We start from the raw sequence: 19,767 nt of genomic DNA, 5'->3' as shown, positions 1-19,767 counted from the left end.
AGATGAGTTATTCAGAGTGCTTTAGTCCAATATTGTATGCAAAAGGTCTCGATTCACAATTTCCTATATGTTCGCATTGGGCTTAAAGTTGTAGATCAAGTGCTCTTACAATCAACAAATAAAGAGGCATCAAGTATATTCAGAACGTACATATAAAAACTGAAAGAAAGAAGCCTCCGAAAAGTTGCAAAATCATGGAATTGCAACTAACAATTTGCTCACACTTTTCCCACGATCATTCCGGTGTTCAAGATAAACCCTATTCACATTATCTGGATGGCTTACTTCTGTAGTCTTAAGCTCAGCATCTGTGTACATAAAGAATGATAACCTAATCTTTATCATACCAGTTTTTTCTTACTTACAAATGAATATTTTATAGTATATTGATTATGATTCAAAGAGAGTTGCCGGTATTTCAGCAATCAAGTAATACTTTGCATGCTTTTAAGAATATCTAGTTCTGGACGACACTGCGACAAAAAAATTCTATTTCTCTCTCTCCATCAGGATTCAGATCAACACTGCCAAAGGGATCTTGGACACAATCCTCAGTATGCAGCCGAAGGAGGGAGGACAGAGAGGAGGCGAAACGCGTGAGGCTGTGGTATCTCGATTAGCCAATGATATGTTGTCGAAGTTGCCTGAGGAGTACAACATGCATGAGGTATGTTTCCAGAGGCGTGAGTGGACATGAGCATTGTCTGAGATAACCCTTCCAGTAGTTGCCTGAATTTCAACGTTGTCTTGCTTGCTACGTTGAAATCTGGGTCTCTTCATAAGCTCCCTTGAAGCTAAAGGTCTACTACAGATGTCCAGAAAGCTAGGGTTTTTGCAATGCAACAGCGTTAATTGGTTGTAATTTAGTACCTGAACCCTTCGTGTTGGGACTAAATATTAAATTCTGAATGCTGAGAGCTTTTGGGAAAATTGATAAATCACTAGACGTGTGTTTTATTTGCATTTTGAATAAGTGAGTCATACTTAAATTTCAATATTTTGCTTTGATATTCTATTGCCTTTCTTTATATAAAAATGTTTCTATATGTAGCACTAGCTTAAGGGAACGTTTTTCCTGCCACCTAATAAAACCTTTTGACAGTCAAGATCAGATGTGAGCATAGCGAGATGGCAATCTCACTGCCTTTTACAAAAGTACCAAATATATTATATTCCTGCATATCATCCATGAGATAATTTACTGCGAAACTGAACTATTCTATGGAAAAAAAAGATCGACTTTCAGTCGTATGCAATAAGACTGTATGTGATTACTCAATTTGGATTTACAGATATCTGTTTGTGTATGTAGATATATATATATATATATATATATATATATATATATATAATATATATATATATATGTGTGTGTGTGTGTGTGTGTGTGTATGTATGTATATAAAGATAAAATCATGAAAGGAAAGTGAAACAATGGAATACCACTGGGAAACCTTTCAACTTCTCCTTTACTAAGCAGACTGATACAAATATGTAAACAAATTTTACAATGAAAGTTTTGTGTATAAACGAACAAGATAGGGGATGAATCCTGACCAGTAATGATTTTATTATCAAGCTATCTTCAGAGGACTGGTAGAAAGTGGTAGAATATAACATATATAGCATACTAGTCTAGTGAGACAGTACTTGCTATTATGTATCAAATATATATATACACACACACATATATATATAATATATATATAATATAATATATATATATATATATATATATATATATAGTATATATATGTGTGTGTGTGTGTATATACAAATATATATATATATATATATATATATATATATATATATATATATATATATATATATATATATATATAAATATATGTATATACAAATATATATATATATATATATATATATATATATATATATATATGTATATGATGTATCTATAGCTATATACAAAATATCTATATATATATATATATATATATAATATATATATATATATATATATTTATATATATATATACTATATATATGTTGTGTGTGTGTGTGTGTGTGTGTGTATGTGTCATTATTATCTAGGCGATTATGAGTGGACAGTGTATCTCCTTTCAATGAAATGTGTGATTTCCCTCTGCAAACACAGTAAAGACAAGAAGGGTTGAATTAAATATTTTCAAAAAATTGAGAACTGACAGATTTAATTTCATGAGCAGTATCCCCCCGGATCGGAGAATAGTGCTACTTAGCAAAATTTATAATAACTGTAGATTCAAGCTAAACAAACTAGTGAATCCCCTGGATCACAAATTAAAAATCCTCATTGAGATAAGTGAGTGGAATAATAACCATAAAGAAAGATGATTGTGAGATAAATCTTCCAAGTAAAGAACTGAACCAGAATCTTAAATACACTTCAGGTTATGGCTTATCTTAGGTTTCGTGCACAAACATCAATTCAGAGATATCCAAAGGGGAAAAAAAACATAAATATATCACCTTCAATTAATTTAGTTGAAGGACTTTTCTTCGGAATACTTCAAATACCTAATAAAATAGTGAATTTCCGGAAAAGGTTTATTGATGCAATTCTGGAAACGAAGAAATATAAAAGTTTATGTATTACTAAACTGACAAATCCAATAGTTTTATGTAGTAATGGATAAAATTAGTTACGTGGAAGAAATTAAAAACTTATTATATGACTCTAGTACTTACAAAAAGCAACGGAAAGACCCATTAGCCGATGTCATAAAAAGTTTCAAGACTCATAAAAGAGATTTCCCCATTCGTCCTGTTATCAGTTCAACCGGTTCTATTAGTTATAAAATTTTTAAATATCTAGTTAAAAATTACTATCACCTATCCTGGGCACTAAAACTGCGCTAGATTCTCCCATAATGCATTATCCAGTACTGTTGAATTAACCTGTTTTGATGTTACATCTTTATTTACTAAAGTTCTTATTGATGACTCTCTTCAATATTTATCACAACATTTGGATTTGTATAAGATAGATTAACCTACTAATGTCATTATTATTTTGGTATCCCTTTGTATCAAAAATTGTAAATTCACTTTCAGTGATAATTTTCAAGAACAAATATTTGGTATGACTATGGGTATCCCTCTATCTCCGCTCTTGTCTAACATCTACATGGAATTTTTTTATTCTAGGCTTATTCCAAGAAATTTATTTCCTAAGGTGCTTTGGGTTAGATATGTAGACGATTGTTTTTGTATTATAAAAGAAAAAGTAAATATTCCTCATTTTTTTGCATGCAATTAATAATCTTGTACCATCCATAAAACTCACAATAGAATATGAAGAAAATAATTGCATGCCATATTTTGATCTCTTAGTTATTACAAATAGCACCAATTTTTTTTAAAGCATATAGGAAACCCAAGAATAACCTGTCATATATTTCTTTTTACTCTAACTATGGCTAAACAAATTAAGATGACAACATTTTCCAATATATATCTCAGTAGTCCTGCATTTTTAGAAGACGAGTTTAAAACTATTGGTAAAATAGGAGATTCGTTAAGTTATCCTCCATAATTTTTGGAACAACTTTGTAAAAATAAAGCAAAAACACCCATTACAATCCAACCAGTGTTAACAAAGAACTAAGATTATTCTTTGCGTACCATTTCATTGTAAGTTCATTCCTGCTGCACTCATTTGAAAAACTATTGATATTAACTTAGCATTTAAATATAATAATATGTTGAGAAATAAACTAATTAAAACTAATCCGCCCAACTCTAAGTATATTGTATACAGTATTCCATGCAAAGAATGCAATAAGATCTATACTGCTCAAACTTCGAAAGGAATAAAAAATGTGATGCTCACAACATAAATATGTCATTTCAAGAGGCTAAACGAATAAACATTGAAATGCTAGAATTTTCCAGACTTCAGGCCACAACATTGGTGCAAACAAGAGATGATTTATCGTCAGTAACGTTACTTATTTACCTTACAAGGCTAACAGTTATATACAAGTTGAAATTATAATTTGTAGTGCTTTGGCTCAATTCTCTTTTCCCTTCGCCTAGCCTTAAACCCTTCGATTTAGCATGGGCAAAGATATGATTTAAAATCTTTAATTTGTATACCATGAAAGTGATTGCATTAAAAATATGGAGGAATAATTAATAGAAGTAAAATGCATGGCGCCCACTGTGTGTGTGTATGTATATATTATATATATATATATATATATATATATATATATATATATATGTGTGTGTGTGTGTGTGTGTGTGTGTGTGTGTGTGTATGTATGTATGTATGGTGTGTCTGCATTTGTTTGTGTGAAACTAACAGAAATAAATTTTGTAATGAAACGCCAAGGCAGTACCAATTGTCCCACATAGACCACATGAGTTTTTTTTTTTTTTTTTTTACTTTTGTTTTATGAATTGTGTACGTTAATAGTACCCTGGACTTTCATTTCAGAATGCGAAGTTCATTCCCAATGTCAGTCAGGAATTTATTTCTGTCGTGATCACTTATTGTCTAGTTTCACACACACACACACACACACACACACACACATACACACATATATAAATATACATATATATATATATATATATATATATATATATATATATATATATATATAATCATAAATTCAGGAAAACCGAAGACACATGATGAATTAAAGGATTTTATTCTTAAGAAACGTTTCGCACAAGGAACTTTGTGCATCATCAGTCTGTCAAAATAAAAGTACATTTCAAATTAATAAAAGCAAAATACAAATAAAAATTACAATCTAAAATTTAAAACATAAAAATTATAATTTAAAAATTAGCATAATTCAAAGGTAAAAGTGAAATAAGAACATTAAAACACGACTACTAAAACACCAACCATTCGCTAAGAAAACTCTAGAAAGCATCCCTCAAGCTCCAGAAAGCCAGATGTGATTTGGAGTTCCTGCAATATTGTGAACTGAATGATGTCTACCCCAGATTCGTCCGTTTTAAGCTTTACAAGTCCTCGCTTTACTCCACGGAATTCTACAAGGAAGCATTGAGTACACTTCTTCGCAAGGAAATTGATACGAAGCAAGCCGCCATACAGAAACTCGATACCAGTGTTACTCAACTCAGGAATATATTGCATAATGATCTATCAATTTTGGACCGCTTATTATTTCAAAGACTGTTTACCAAATATTATTGAATGATTTTGTATCCAGTATTTATCAACGTCACCAAAGAAAACTTCGGAAACTTGGGTGTGTTACTCCTGTTTTAACCATAGAAACAACTGTATTTTTAATTTTTCGAACTATGTCTTGTCAAAGAGAGAAGAGTTTTTATTGTCTTTTGGTCTTGACTTTTGCTTGCCTTCCTTTAGACCTGACTATGCCAGATTCTTTGATCCATTTGAAGTGCTGTTTCAACGACTTATATAAAGTTGGACATAGATAAAAACATCAGTAACTTGCAACAAAAAATATCTGCTCTGGTCCACAAAACTTATTCACAGCTAAAAATCTCATGGACCCCTTTTTTCAGGGAAAAAGGTGATTTAAATATATTTTTGGCCTTAAGAAAACGTGAAGACTTGGTTGGTAATCTGTAAACCGGACAAAGGCAAAGTCGTGGTTTTATTAAATAAAAATGATTATATAACTAAAATGGAAAATATACATGCAGATACCACGAAATTCAAACATCATGGTGATCCTAATTTTTTAGATATCTATGAGAGGGAAGATAAGGTTAACAGATTTCTGAGAAAATTAAAGACAGATAACATCATAGATGAAAATACTTATCAGAAACTGTTTGTTACTGGCTCTGCCTTCAGTATCTTATATGGCCTTCCTAAGGTTCATAAATCCAATATACCAGTTAGACCGATTATGGCTGCCTATAATAGTCCATCCTTCTCAATTTCAAAATTGTCGTGTCCTTATTGAGTGAGCATGTTTCCAGTCAGTATATTTTAAAAACGGGTTTGAGTTTCAAAATCAAATTATCAACCAAGATGGTGAATTATATATGGCTAGTTTTGATGTGGAATCTTTATTCACAAATGACCCACTTAACGAAACTATTAATATTATCATTGACAAAGTGTTTCCTGACGAAGAATATATTTTTCATGGTTTTAGTAAACTGCTTTTTAAACAACTTTTAGAACTCGCAGTACAAGACTCATTGTTTATCTTTAACCAAAACTATACTCTCAAGTGGATGGTGTGGCTATGGGTTCCCCTTTGGGCCCCATATTTGCTAACTTTTTTATGTCTTATCTGGAACAGAAATTCTTAGAATCTTGTTCTTCAGCTTTTAAACCTATATTTTATAGAAGGTATGTTGACGATACCTTCGCTCTTTTTTAAGCATCAATGGCAGGCAGCACAATTCCTACAGTATATTTAATTTGCACCACACTAATATCAAGTTCACTATAGAAGAGGAAAAGGAAAATTGTCTACCATTCTTAGACATTTGCATTAACAGAATTGATCATCAATTTAATACAGCAGTCTATAGGAAAAACACGTATACTGGTCTAGCCAATCATTTTTACAGCTCCTGCCAAAGAAGTTTTAAACTTAACACTATATCCACTTTAGTTCATAGAGGCCTGAAGTACTCTTCGATTTGGGACATTTTTCATAGGGAAATAGAATTTTTACTATCTTTTTTTCAACAAAATTCATATCCCAAAGAATTAGTTCAGAAAATAATTAACAAACTTTAACTAAATATCTGAAACCAGTACCACCGATTGTTGATGTTCCAAGAAAACTCATGTATGCCTCGATTCCTTATATTTCCAACCTGAAACTGTCACAGAAACTTACTCAAATCATTGAAGGTGAAATTCCAAGCTTAAATCAAATTAATATCAAATAACCCAAGTAAAATTGGCTCCCTGTTCTGCTTTAAAGATCGTCTGCAGCCTTTAATGAGGTCTAATGTGTGTATAATTTACGTGCCAAGGATGTCCTGGTATTTACGTTAAATCTACCAAGAGGCTGTTGCAAATGCGATATTGCAGCCACATGGGGTATTAGTTTTAGAACTGGCCAGAGATTAAGTAGACAAGAGCATTCAAATATAAAAAATCATCCCATCAAATGTAAGATTGAAGTCAAGAGACAGCACTTCTCCATTTTAGGTTACAATAGGGACTCTGAGTATTTAACAACACTCGAGTCATTATTTATCAAAAGACTTGTTCCCTCATTGAATAGCGGTAGTTCATCGTCTCCGCTATAACTGGCATAGTCTTCTTTCTTACCTCAATCTCATTTCTAGTCGTCCTCTCTCCTCCTTTCTTAGCGAAAGGTTGGTGTTTTAGCAGTCGTGTTTTAATGTTCTCATTTCACTTTTACCTTTGAATTATGCTAATTATTAAATTATAATTTTTTATGTTTTAAATTTTAGATTTTTTTATTTGTATTTTGCTTTTTATTAATTTAAAAATGTACTTTTATTTTAACAGACTGATGATGCACAAAGTTCCTTATGCGAAACGTTTCTTAAGAATAATCCTTTAACTCATCATGTGTCTTCGGCTTTCCTGAAGTTATGATTGTATATGGAAGTTCCTGTATATCATATATAATATATATATATATATTAATTAAATTTAATTAATATAATGCATATATCTATAAATATATATTCTAATTATATATATATATATATATATATATATATATATATACATATGCATATACTATATAGATATAATATATATTATATAATATGCATATATATAATATATATATATTATATTATATATATATGCATAATATATATATATAGATATATCTATATATATAAAATATTAACTATATATGCATATATATATAAATATTTATATAATGCATATAATATAATTATATATATATATATATATATATTGGAAAATAGATAGATAAATAGATATATGTATAGTAATATTATATTATTATATATATTATTAATATTATTATATATTCAATATAATAATATATATGTAAGTGTTTACATAATAAAAATATGGAATGTTAGTCCATATATATAAAAGTCTAAAACTAAAGAGGTCAACCAGATTGCTTGCAGGAATGTGATCAGACTAGAGACGCTAAAGATGACGTATACAATAAGTATGTAGGCTAAGTTGACATGCCGTCACCTGTAGTCATTCAATTGGTTTATAAACATTAGTCCACCAAGGCTCCCTGCTTGAGACAACTACCGCCTACGTGATCGTAGCGTGTCTCATTTTGATTGTGTGTTCGTATGAACTATGTCATTGTAAGTATGTTCATAGTTCGAACTACTGTCTATTCCTTCATAACTTGTAACAGAGATGGTAGACAGGCAGAACAGAGTTAGCTATCGTCATTAGAAGACTGTACCTCTTTACCTAAGCTTTATCATGTAGAGGAATAGGATTAGCCATCATCATTGGCAGAAGCGATCAAGCTATCGTTATTAGAAGACTTGTACAATCATATCTGATCTTCACCATGTAAAACTTCAGAAGAATATATAATTTTTTATACTTAGTGTTTTCTACAAGAACCTCACCGAACCATGAGTTTAACACATCGTCGTAAAGATAATACCGACTTCGTAAGTGATCTACAAAACCCCAGACACTCCATTGAAGATGGAAGTGCAATACCAACCGACTTAGCGTATAGATTATCGCAAGTCTAACATTACCTCATAGGGCGCCTTATCATACAAGGCACAAGCCCTAATATTGGTGGCCACGTACCAGAAGAACTCTACAACGTCCTACGAAGAAAAAATCAGAATAATAAATCATGTATCATAAGAAGTCAACGACGACGGAAGCAGCAGATTCTTCAAGCAAACCATAGTATCATCGTTAGTGAGCGACTTCAGAAAACAATAAGAACTCTTCACGACGACGAAAGCAACAGATTCTTCAACCAATTTAGTATCATCGTTTAGTGAATAACTTCAAGAAACAAACCGACGTGTCTTTTTTCTTACGACAACGCAAGTTTCGTCTCTCATTAGAATCATTCAAGAAACATCGTTAGTGAGCGTTTCCGGAACTTCAAGAAACAAACCGAACGCGTCTGCAGCATCGGATCTTTCAAGGGCTCGAATCATCGAAACAACGCGCACGGGGGAAACTGAAGCCAAACCAGGTCATCCGCTAAATAGAGAAGGAGGACCAAGGCCGTGTGTCATTATTCGGAACACCGTGACTTCCCACAAAAGCAAGCTAAGTACAATTTTTTATTCATTTGGAGTAACTTTGAGTGTTTTCCTTTGCAGGTCGAATTTCGTTATTCCTGTGGCTGAAGTTACGAGACATTCTTAATCTTACTTTTTTTACAGAAATTATCTACATCATTGAGATTTCGCTACTGCGAGTTTTTTATCTTTGAGTGTCTGTTTCCAGAAGTTCTACTGAAATATCATAATCATATACATATGTTTTATGTTTTATCATTTTTGGGTGATTATTAATCCCTTACGTAACAAATCATATTAAACAGTGAATATGCGTTTACGCAGTGGACGTCTGTATTTATACAGATGCATGATAGGTCGTTAAGCACCGTAGTGATTAGAAAACAACACAAAAAACAAGTGGAACACCCATAAAAATCTATATAAATTAGAGGTAACACGATTTCGGGTCATGACAATAAATGCTCCTTTGCAAGTCCCGATCGCAGTTTTAGCCTTGAGTTTTTTGAGTTATATAAAAAATCGAACCTCAATGACTCAACTTAACTTTAAAAATACGGCTGGATTGCAAGAAATAACATGCCTATAAAAAACTTTCATCAGGCTAAATGCGCTGACCAGGATCCCTCACTATTTCAAATTTTAGCAAAGAATGAAGTACAAACAGTTAATATTGAATGCAGTAGTGATAACTTGTCTTATTAGTAATCGCTCAGTTCCTAATAGTTTCGTCATTCATTGTTTTATACGTAACCAGCAACATATGCTAAAACACACAATACGTTGCCGATGGTAATAAAGAGAAGGATCCTAATTATTACAAAAAGAAATAGAAACACTAGCCCGTTCAGAATCAAACAAGCAAACTCGGTTACTGTGTCACCTAGTCAAGCGGTCAAGGTCAGTCAAAAAACTGCCGAAGTGTTCAAAGCAAAGCAAATTCCACACAATAAGCGACTCTAGCAGAGTGGGGAAAAAGCGATGTTGGATCATACATCCCAAATACCTTTTTAAAATTAAAAAGGAATTTCCCTATGCATCACACGACCGTATAAAGTAATCAGAGCAGGTTTTCGTTTTTTTTTTTAATACATAAGTTATTATAAGTAGTGGTGGATTAACGCCCGACTGTACGCGCCGTAAAAATTAGAATATCTTGATTTATTTCATTAGTACACGTATTATCCTGTATTTACGGGACTCACCGTGTTTGTTCGAACTTCCCTAATGAGAAGTCCGATAAGCGAGCGTTTACAGATACCTCTATAGTTATAAAAAACAAACATTGATCTGTATCTAGTGTAATTGTAAGATTCATCTAGGGGTATACAAAATATTATCTTACATCCTGCAAAATAAGGCGTGTTTATCAAAGGAAAATCCCATAAACCTTCAAACATATTAAAATCCGTTTGAACAAAAATGAGACAGTTAAACAAATAATACCTTATATAAAGGAACTATACATTTGTCTCATAAATCGTAACATTGTTCAAATGACCCAACAGAATTCTCCCACAACCGCAGTCGCACTTTGCACGCAAAATCTCGAGAAGCATGCACCCTCGAATGTCTTAGTGCGTGTAAAAAGACTTTGCTGGGAAATGAAATTTTAATCCTTCCCGACACTCTGAAATATAACGATTTCCGCGAACAAAGCCCTAAAAGTATACATATCGTGGATACGGAAGTTATAAATATCGCATTTTTTATTGTTGCTAATTTTTAATCACGCCCAACCAGTCGTGGGATGAATCTCTCTGATAATCTATCTAAAGTAATATTAGTAAAGTCATTCAAGCGAGTGATTCAGCAAGAATTTTTTTTTTTTTTATCTTCTACCTGAATACCAGGAAGTTTCTCCACTAGCGGAGTGATCTCTGGGAGAAAAACAAAAACGGATGTCATTGAAAACAAAATACGGTCTAAGGACAAACATAAAGCTATATACGTACCTTCGCATAGACTCTCAATGAAATTTCAAAATAGAGATAAATGACGAAGTTGAAAAATGTTAGTAATAGGGTCATTAGGAAATCATATAAAGCCCATATAACTTTTTTCCCTCAAACGTCATGCCATAAAAGAAAAATCAGGAACTTGGCCGGTATCTTGCGTAGATTTCTGACGCTTAAACAAGGAAACGACTCCCGATAGTTTCCTGTGCCATGTACCGACGACATCTTATCTCTATTAGGTTAGAATAAATTTTTTTTCACCAACTTGGACTTACTTAAAAGCTTTTACCAGATACCATTACCTAAGTGATTGTACCTCATACACCGTTTTCAGCACACTCAGGGGACATTATCAATTTTTACGTATGCCTCCGGCTTACGTTGCGCCCAATTATAATATAGTGTTTGGAGACTTTTAGGGATAACCTACATGCCTATATGGATGATCTTGTAATCTTTTCTAATACCTTAGAAGTACATTCACATAAAGTAGAGCTAGTGCTACAGAGACAAAGACAAATAATCTCAGAGTAAAAATATCTAAATGTGAGTTTTTTTTAAAACCGAACATGTTTATCTAGGTTTTATGTGTCTGGTCAAGGTCTTAAAAGTAGTCCATGGTAAGGTGTCGGCTATTCATAACTTTCCGGTACTTATTAACGTAAAAGGGGGATACAGCACTTTTGTGCTGTAGTGGGTATTACAATCGTATGTAAATATGTAACTCTTCAATCATGACAGCTCCTTTAACAGATCTTACGAAGAAGAGCGTAGATTTATTATGGTCTGAAAAGCATCAACAGGCGTTCGATATCTTAAAAGCGGAATAATGCAGCTTACCTAACTTAAAAATCCCTGATTTTAAATAAGGAATTTTTTTTTTATTGCAACAGACGCCTCAGACCAAGGGGTAAGAGGGATACTACTTCAGTAATATGATAAACAGTTCTTTCCTATAGCTTTTTATTCACGTAAACTAAAGCCCTCTGAAAGTAAATATGCAGTAATAGGCAAGGAAGGGCTAGGTATCTTTAACTCACTAGTACATCTTAAGTTCATAATCTATGGCTATCCTTATAAAGTCCTTACTAATCAATGAGTCCTTTACCGAGTTTTTCAAAGGCTTTAATCACAGTCCAAAAGGAACTCGGTGACAAATGATCATTCAGGTCTTTGGAGCCAAGATAAGATATCTACCTGGGAAAGCAAATATCATAGCTGACGCATTATCCCGCAATCCCGCACCAATACCGCAAAGAACCATTAATTAGACTAAAAAATATAGAAACATCCGTACCTATTGTTAAAACCGTATCTAAACAAGAAAATTCCTTAACCCAAGAGATCGCGAGCATTGAATATCTGGGTTGGAGCGCAGAACTGTTACAAACTGAACAAAGCAAGAGTCAACAGACATAACCCAAACAATAAACACTTCGAACGGAAACAGAGTCAGCAGCAATAAACACCAAACAATAAACACTTCGAACGGAAACAGGGTCAGTGGCTAGGCAAAAACAATAAACACTTCGAGCAGAAACCCTAAAGCAAAAGTATATTTAAAGTATGTGTATCAGAATAATGTAATCAAATGTAATATTATATGTAGGTCTGTGACGAGGTAAACCCGAAGAACACAGCAGTGACTAACGACCAGGTATTAGTAATAATCTCTTTCATACCAATCGTCATAAACTGGTTGCATTCCGTCATCCAGGGTTCCCTCCTTTTTCACAGAAAGCCAAATCACTGTTTTCTGGCCTACAATGCTTACAGATATAAAAAGCACATAACTGATTGTAACAATTGTCATGAAAACAAGGGACACACTAAGACACCTGTCAGTTTAAGGGCCTATCCTGTGCCAAATCAATCCTTGAAAGAATATACTTAGAATTATTAACAGAATTCCGAGTCTGACAGAGGGAATAAACACTTCTTAGTGTTAATAGTTCCTTGACACGTTATATAGAATTAATAGCACTAAAAACAAAACACCGCAATTGAGTGACGTTACGAATATTTATGAGTGCTAAATCAGTAAATATGGAATTCAACACATAATAATCTGTGACTCGGGTGGTGTAAATCAATAATAATCTCCTTAACACGTGGTGTGAATTCCTTTCCATTAAGAAAACCAATAAGATATTTACACCCAGAGTCAATCGGTTTGGTAGAGAATACCGGATAATTAAATAGGAAGTGTCAATGTCTTACGAGTTACAACTCGTGATATTGGATCCGAACTGGGGATTATAGCGGTTCTCCCGGTTTTGAATACCTTTATCATTTATATCTTGTATCTATAGAATTGATGCCGCAAGTAGCCTTATACGGTACGCCGCTAGAACACTTTTCCACATATTCAAGCCAACCATTAATTTATCAAATATATATATAAAAAAATATATAAATAAATAAATATAAAAAAATAAAATAAATATGGATACAAGTGGAGTCAATATAATACACTCCGTAAGAAGTCGGAAGGGTTACAAATTATAATAAAAGGAATCACGATAAAATCAATAAGCAAAACGTAACCATAGGTTAATTAAATATCTAAATATATATGCGTAAAGATTTGAACTCTAACTTAACGCTTTAGTAATGACAAATAAGCTAAAAGTTCAAACACATATCCAAAAACCTACTGACATATTGTCTGTCCCGGTAATTTATATTCGTAGTCAATGAAAAAAAAAAAAAAAAAAAAAAAAAATAAATAAATAAATAAATAAATAATAAATAAAATAAATAAAATAAAATAAAAGAGATTTTAAAGTCAGGAAGTCTAGAAGTGAAAATGTTATCTATGAAATAATCCTATATGAATCTTATACAGGGCTAATAATATATTATAGAATTGTATGGAAACCTTTTTCATTAGTTGAATAAGGAATATTTAATTTAACATAATTCCAACATGAAACTAATATATTGTTCAATTTTGGTACTGTTTTTTTTTTTTTTTTTTCAGACATTCCTCTCATGTGGGTCGAGTATTAAAAAACAAAAATTTATCCTAAAGTCGTATCTCTTACAGCAAGTAACGTAACTCTTAAGCTGGTGACGACGTCATCAGTTCTAGAAGGTCTGTCGCGTTTGCCGTATCAGCAGTGATTCCTTTAACCTCAAATATCTGCTTGCACAGGCTTCATCTTGCGCTTGCAAAACAGATTGACTGGAGAAAGGAATGCTTAGTTCATGAACTTCACATGTGGTTCATAGGTCACATGACAGGCCACATAACATATTCTTATCCGTGTGTGTAATGCAATTAGTTAAGGTACTTGTCAATGCAATCCTTTTAAAATTAATGAACAAAACACTAAGCAAATAGAATTTCTATAACAACAAAATGAATTAATTTTTTTTTTTTTTTTTGAACCTCATAGACATTTAGAAGTATCAAGATATGTATATATGAAATATTTACTTGCAACATTAGCCTATTACAATTCAAGTAAAACATTCATGGGAAAATGTCACATTTTCTTGGAAAACCCAAAGTTTATATAGAAATTAGTTACATAGTGGGTTTTTTTCGTTGCATCTCCTACCTATTAATAAAAGTTTTTAAAAAAATTAACCTCAGAGGATGCGCACGAGAAAATTGAATATGAAACTTTTGTTAGGGCACATAGAATCATGATTAATATTCTCTTTGACTCTTATGCTGCCTGGCAATCTTACAAATAGCTCCATTTTCCACTTCTTTGTCTAGTAACTTACTACCAGTAATATCGAATTTTCTTTGAGATTCGTATTGATATCTATTTATTTTTTATAATTATGGATATTTTTACGAGTCATCATAGACCTGGATAGGTTCACTCATTGTTAATGCCATGGATAAAAAAGTTTGTACAGCGGACTCTTTTGAATTCCAAAATATCAGCAAGAATTCATGTGGGTTAAGTTCTGGTCTAAATGGCTCTCTCCCCTCTCCTGTATTTGGATGTCGTCTGAATTTACTTTGCCCTTGTGACAAGTATAATTTCACTTGCAGGCTGATTAATGGAACCTGGTTACAGTATCCTGCAGTACGAGAGTTTCACATCGCAACTTCAAAAAATCGTTCGTCGCAGCGGACGACTACAGTCAAGTAACAACCGCCTACAATGTGAAAGGAATTTCATGGACTTCTTCGACCGGACACCGTATCTCGTCGTTAATCTCGTTTTCATGCGGAACGCTCCAGCGGCTGTCGGAATTCGACTACAAAAGGGACATACTTCCGACAATTACGACCCGAAGGATATTCAACTCTACTTTGCTGGCGAAGGACTCGTGCTGGGGATGTTTTTTATTCATCGCGAACGTAATCGTGTAGCTTAGGATGCAGAGAATAAGTATGAGCGCAAAAATAGAACGTTGGACCCGCCCAGGCAAATTTTCCCCTTGTTTTAACCATTGAAAAAGGCCGTTTCAATTGGCTATAGGTGGTTGTCTGGAACTGTGTAATGGACGAAAAGTTGTTCGAACGCTAGTTTAAAAGTGAAGTAGTATAACCTCGGTCATGTATCCTATATATATAAAGTATCATGTATTCTATATATAAATGATCATAAATAACAGAATCGAAATATATTTTTTGCGTGTACGCACTAGGAATCTATATATCATGATCATAAATAACAGAATCGAAATATATTTTTTGCGTGTACGCAATAGGAATCTATTATATAAATGATCATACATAACAGAATCTAAATATATCTTTGCGTGTACGCAATAGGAATCTATTTAAAGTGCACATATATTAATCATAATTATATGAATCCATATACATATGTATAAACAAATCAGGTAGCCTATAATCAATCTGTTACCTTATATCTTACCATTATCTGCAGTTATTTATGAGTTAGTATATGAATTACTAATCAGATATATAACATTTAGCATAAAATCAACGAATCATCAGCATAACCATTAATAATTTTATCAATTCATATATGAAATATTTTATCAGTTAAAATATGATTTTTATCATGTAATCTTCATTCTATGCAATTATCAGAGTACATTAGTATTTTCTGTAGCATAAGTATCTTAATGAGATGAAGTGAAAAAACTGTATCATTATCTATCACGTGATCACTATTATTTACCAATATCATTGTTTTATATTTTATTACTTGAATCAATTCATGTACACCATGAATTTTTATTTACTTATATATATATATATATATATATATATATATATATATATATATATATATATATATAATATATATATATTCACATAGTGTCTGTATCACACTCCTATAAGTCTAATGCAAGTCAAGTTTGAGTAATATTCAGTAGCTGGTTTTGGTAGCTGACCGAGCTAATGTAAGTGTTTACATAATAAAAATATGGAATGTTAGTCCATATATATAAAAGTCTAAAACTAAAGAGGTCAACCAGATTGCTTGCAGGAATGTGATCAGACTAGAAGACGCTAAAGATGACGTATTAAACAATAAGTATGTAGGCTAAGTTGACATGCCGTCACCTGTAGTCATTCAATTGTTTATAAACATTAGTCCAAGCTCCCTGCTTGAGACAACTACCGCCTACGTGATCTGTAGCGTGTCTCATTTGATTGTGTGTTCGTATGAAACTATGTCATTGTAAGTATGTTCATATGTTCGAACTACTGTCTATTCCTTCATAACTTGTAACAGAGATGGTAGACAGGCAGAACAGAGTTAGCTATCGTCATTAGAAGACCTGTACCTCTTTACCTAAGCTTTATCATGTAGAGGAATAGGATTAGCCATCATCATTGGCAGAAGCGATCAAGCTATCGTTATTAGAAGACTTGTACAATCATATCTGATCTTCACCATGTAAAACTTCAGAAGAATATATAATTTTTTATACTTAGTGTTTTCTACAAGAACCTCACCGAACCATGAGTTTAACACATCGTCGTAAAGATAATACCGACTTCGTAAGTGATCTACAAAACCCCAGACACTCCATTGAAGATGGAAGTGCAATACCAACCGACTTAGCGTATAGATTATCGCAAGTCTAACATACCTCATAGGGCGCCTTATCATACAAGGCACAAGCCCTAATATATATATATATATATATATGCAGTGGGCCATGTTTTTAAATCTACTATTTATTATTTATCCCTCCTTATTTTCATTGCAATCCAATCAGTTTTATGGCATACAAATTCCTGATTTTAAATTGTATCTTTGCCCTTGCTTAATCGAAGGGTTTAAGCCTAAGCGAAGGGAAAAGAGAATCGAGCTAAAGCACTGCAAATTATGATATTTTCAACTTGTATATAACTGTTACCCTTGTAAGGTAAAGAAGTAACGTTACTGACGATACATTATCTCTTGTTTGCAGCAATGTTGTGGCCTGGAAGTCTGTCAAATTTTTAGCATTTCAGTGCTTATTTTAATGGATTTTACGGAATATTGCCTTTGACAGGATGTCTTGGACATATGAAACTACCTTTGTTACAACATGTGTAGATTTGAAAACAAAAACCTGTACTTGCTGGCAGAGTCAAAATTACAAGCCCTTTTGTCATTATATGAGATCCTTTTATCATATTTAGGTCACATTTTATTTATATTACTAGGGTGCATATGACATAGGTTCTAAATGTAATTTGTAAAGGTGAAGAAGGAATAAGGCCAAACGTTTTTCTAAGCATATTTACAAAAGATTGGAAATCACTTGGTCTTGTGTTTATGTAAGGTCACGGAAATGGTAAGTCAAAGGTTGCTATTATTATTATATAGTTTTTATGATTACATGAGTAAAGGCTTTTGAACAAATGGCTTTGTATATGATAAATCACTAAGTGCACTCTGTCTCTCCAATAGATACGTGAAGCTCTTCAACGAATGGGCGCCATTCTTCCCATGAATATATTTCTTAGGCAAGAATTGGATCGGATGTTAAAGGTATGTGGATCCTAAATGGCCTCACTGTCAACATGATTTTTCTTCTTTCCTGTCTGAAATAGCATAACAATCATAATTTGCTTAGATGAAATGTGTCCAGTTTCTTCTATTTGATAAAAACCAAAAGACCTCAATTTGTGTTTGATTTTTTGGTTCTTCTCTTGTATATCGCTTATAATATATCAGAATTCAGAGGTCATATCATTGCTGATGATTGTGACAGGTGCTGAAGGCTGTGCGTAGCACTCTGCTTGACATGAATCTTGCAATTGAAGGCACCATCATCATGAGTCCAGCGTTGAAAGATACGCTCGATGCCATGTACGATGCGCGAGTCCCTGAACATTGGAGGAAGGTCAGTTTTACTTAGTCCTTGTTGATTATTGATATATTGAGGTTGCTGTTTCTTTCAATTTTCGTTTTCATATCCGTCACCTTATTTCGCAATATAACTATATGGAAAATCGGTATATTTACTAGCATTACTTAAGAAACTCCTGTAAATGTACTATTAAGGGCGTTACGCAGTCACTGGAATAAGGGTTTCATTGTGAGATTTGCTAGTTGCTGTTGATTTCTCTGGAAATGTAAAGTCGTGGTTTTCAACTCTCAGAGGTAAATGATTGCCTTCAAAGATAAAAGAATTTCTCCATGTACATGTCTCCATACTATGATAAGCATGTAGCCTTGAATCTTCCCATGCATTCTTGATCGTACATTTTGTTTTAGTTTCAAATTTGGTGCATCTGTTTCTTCCATTTCAAGTACTAAAAGTTGTCAACTGAACTGTTATGTATTTAGCCCTTGGTTGATGACAATCTTTCCTCTTAAGTAAATTACAGGATTCTGCGAGATAATAGAAAGATTGTAAAACTGGTATTTCAGGGCAGAATATAAGATAAAATAGTAGTTACAGATGGGCTAGGGTTCATTCCATCTGGCTTACCTATGCCACATTGCTTTTACAGGTATCCTGGGAATCTTCAACTCTCGGCTTTTGGTTTACAGAGCTTCTTGAGAGAGATGTCCAGTTCCGAAAATGGTACATGCAAGGAAGACCGAGGTGCTTTTGGATTACTGGGTTTTTCAACCTCAAGGTTTTCCTCACAGCTATGAGGACAGGTGGGCATATTATGAGAAACTTTTCATACAGGTAACATTTGTAATGAACAGCTGAAGCACAATGCCGGACATACTAGTAAATGATCGTTCCCAAGCAAGCACCTTTTGCAACCCACATATGTAGTGAGAGAGCAAGGCAAATGACTCCTCGTTCACATAACAGCGAGGTCACGTGAACCAGTGCAAATCTTTCATTAAGGAGGCGGATACTAAACAAAGAGTAATGTGGTGGAAAATATTAAAGCAACAAGGGAAATCAGAATGAGATTGAATTGCAGGGCATTAATCCACAACTGGGCGATAGCATGTTGCTGCTACCAAACTTAAATGACAGAAGGAAATTAAGTTTATTGGGAAGTTTACTCGATCTTGAAAGGTGAGTTCCCTTGGGAGTGTCCAACTCTCCTTAGCAACCACACACAAGCGCACAACACACAACAACACCCACCCCACACCCACACCACCCCACCAACACACACACATATATATATAATAATATATATATATATATTATATATATATATATATACATATACTTGATCTTGAAAGGTGAGTTCCCTTGGGAGTGTCAA

The 19,767-nt window shown here is 33.1% G+C and overlaps 1 pseudogene; it reads left to right on the top strand.

The window, feature by feature from the left end:
• LOC135212838 (dynein axonemal heavy chain 5-like) overlaps positions 1 to 19,767 on the top strand; it is a 92,525-nt pseudogene that overhangs the window by 56,565 nt on the left and 16,193 nt on the right.

The sequence above is a fragment of the Macrobrachium nipponense genome, chromosome 41 (genome assembly GCF_015104395.2).
Source record: "Macrobrachium nipponense isolate FS-2020 chromosome 41, ASM1510439v2, whole genome shotgun sequence".
NCBI lineage: Eukaryota > Metazoa > Arthropoda > Malacostraca > Decapoda > Palaemonidae > Macrobrachium > Macrobrachium nipponense.
The sequence above is the reverse complement of the archived record's forward strand: the minus strand, read 5'-3'. Positions and strand labels throughout refer to the sequence as shown.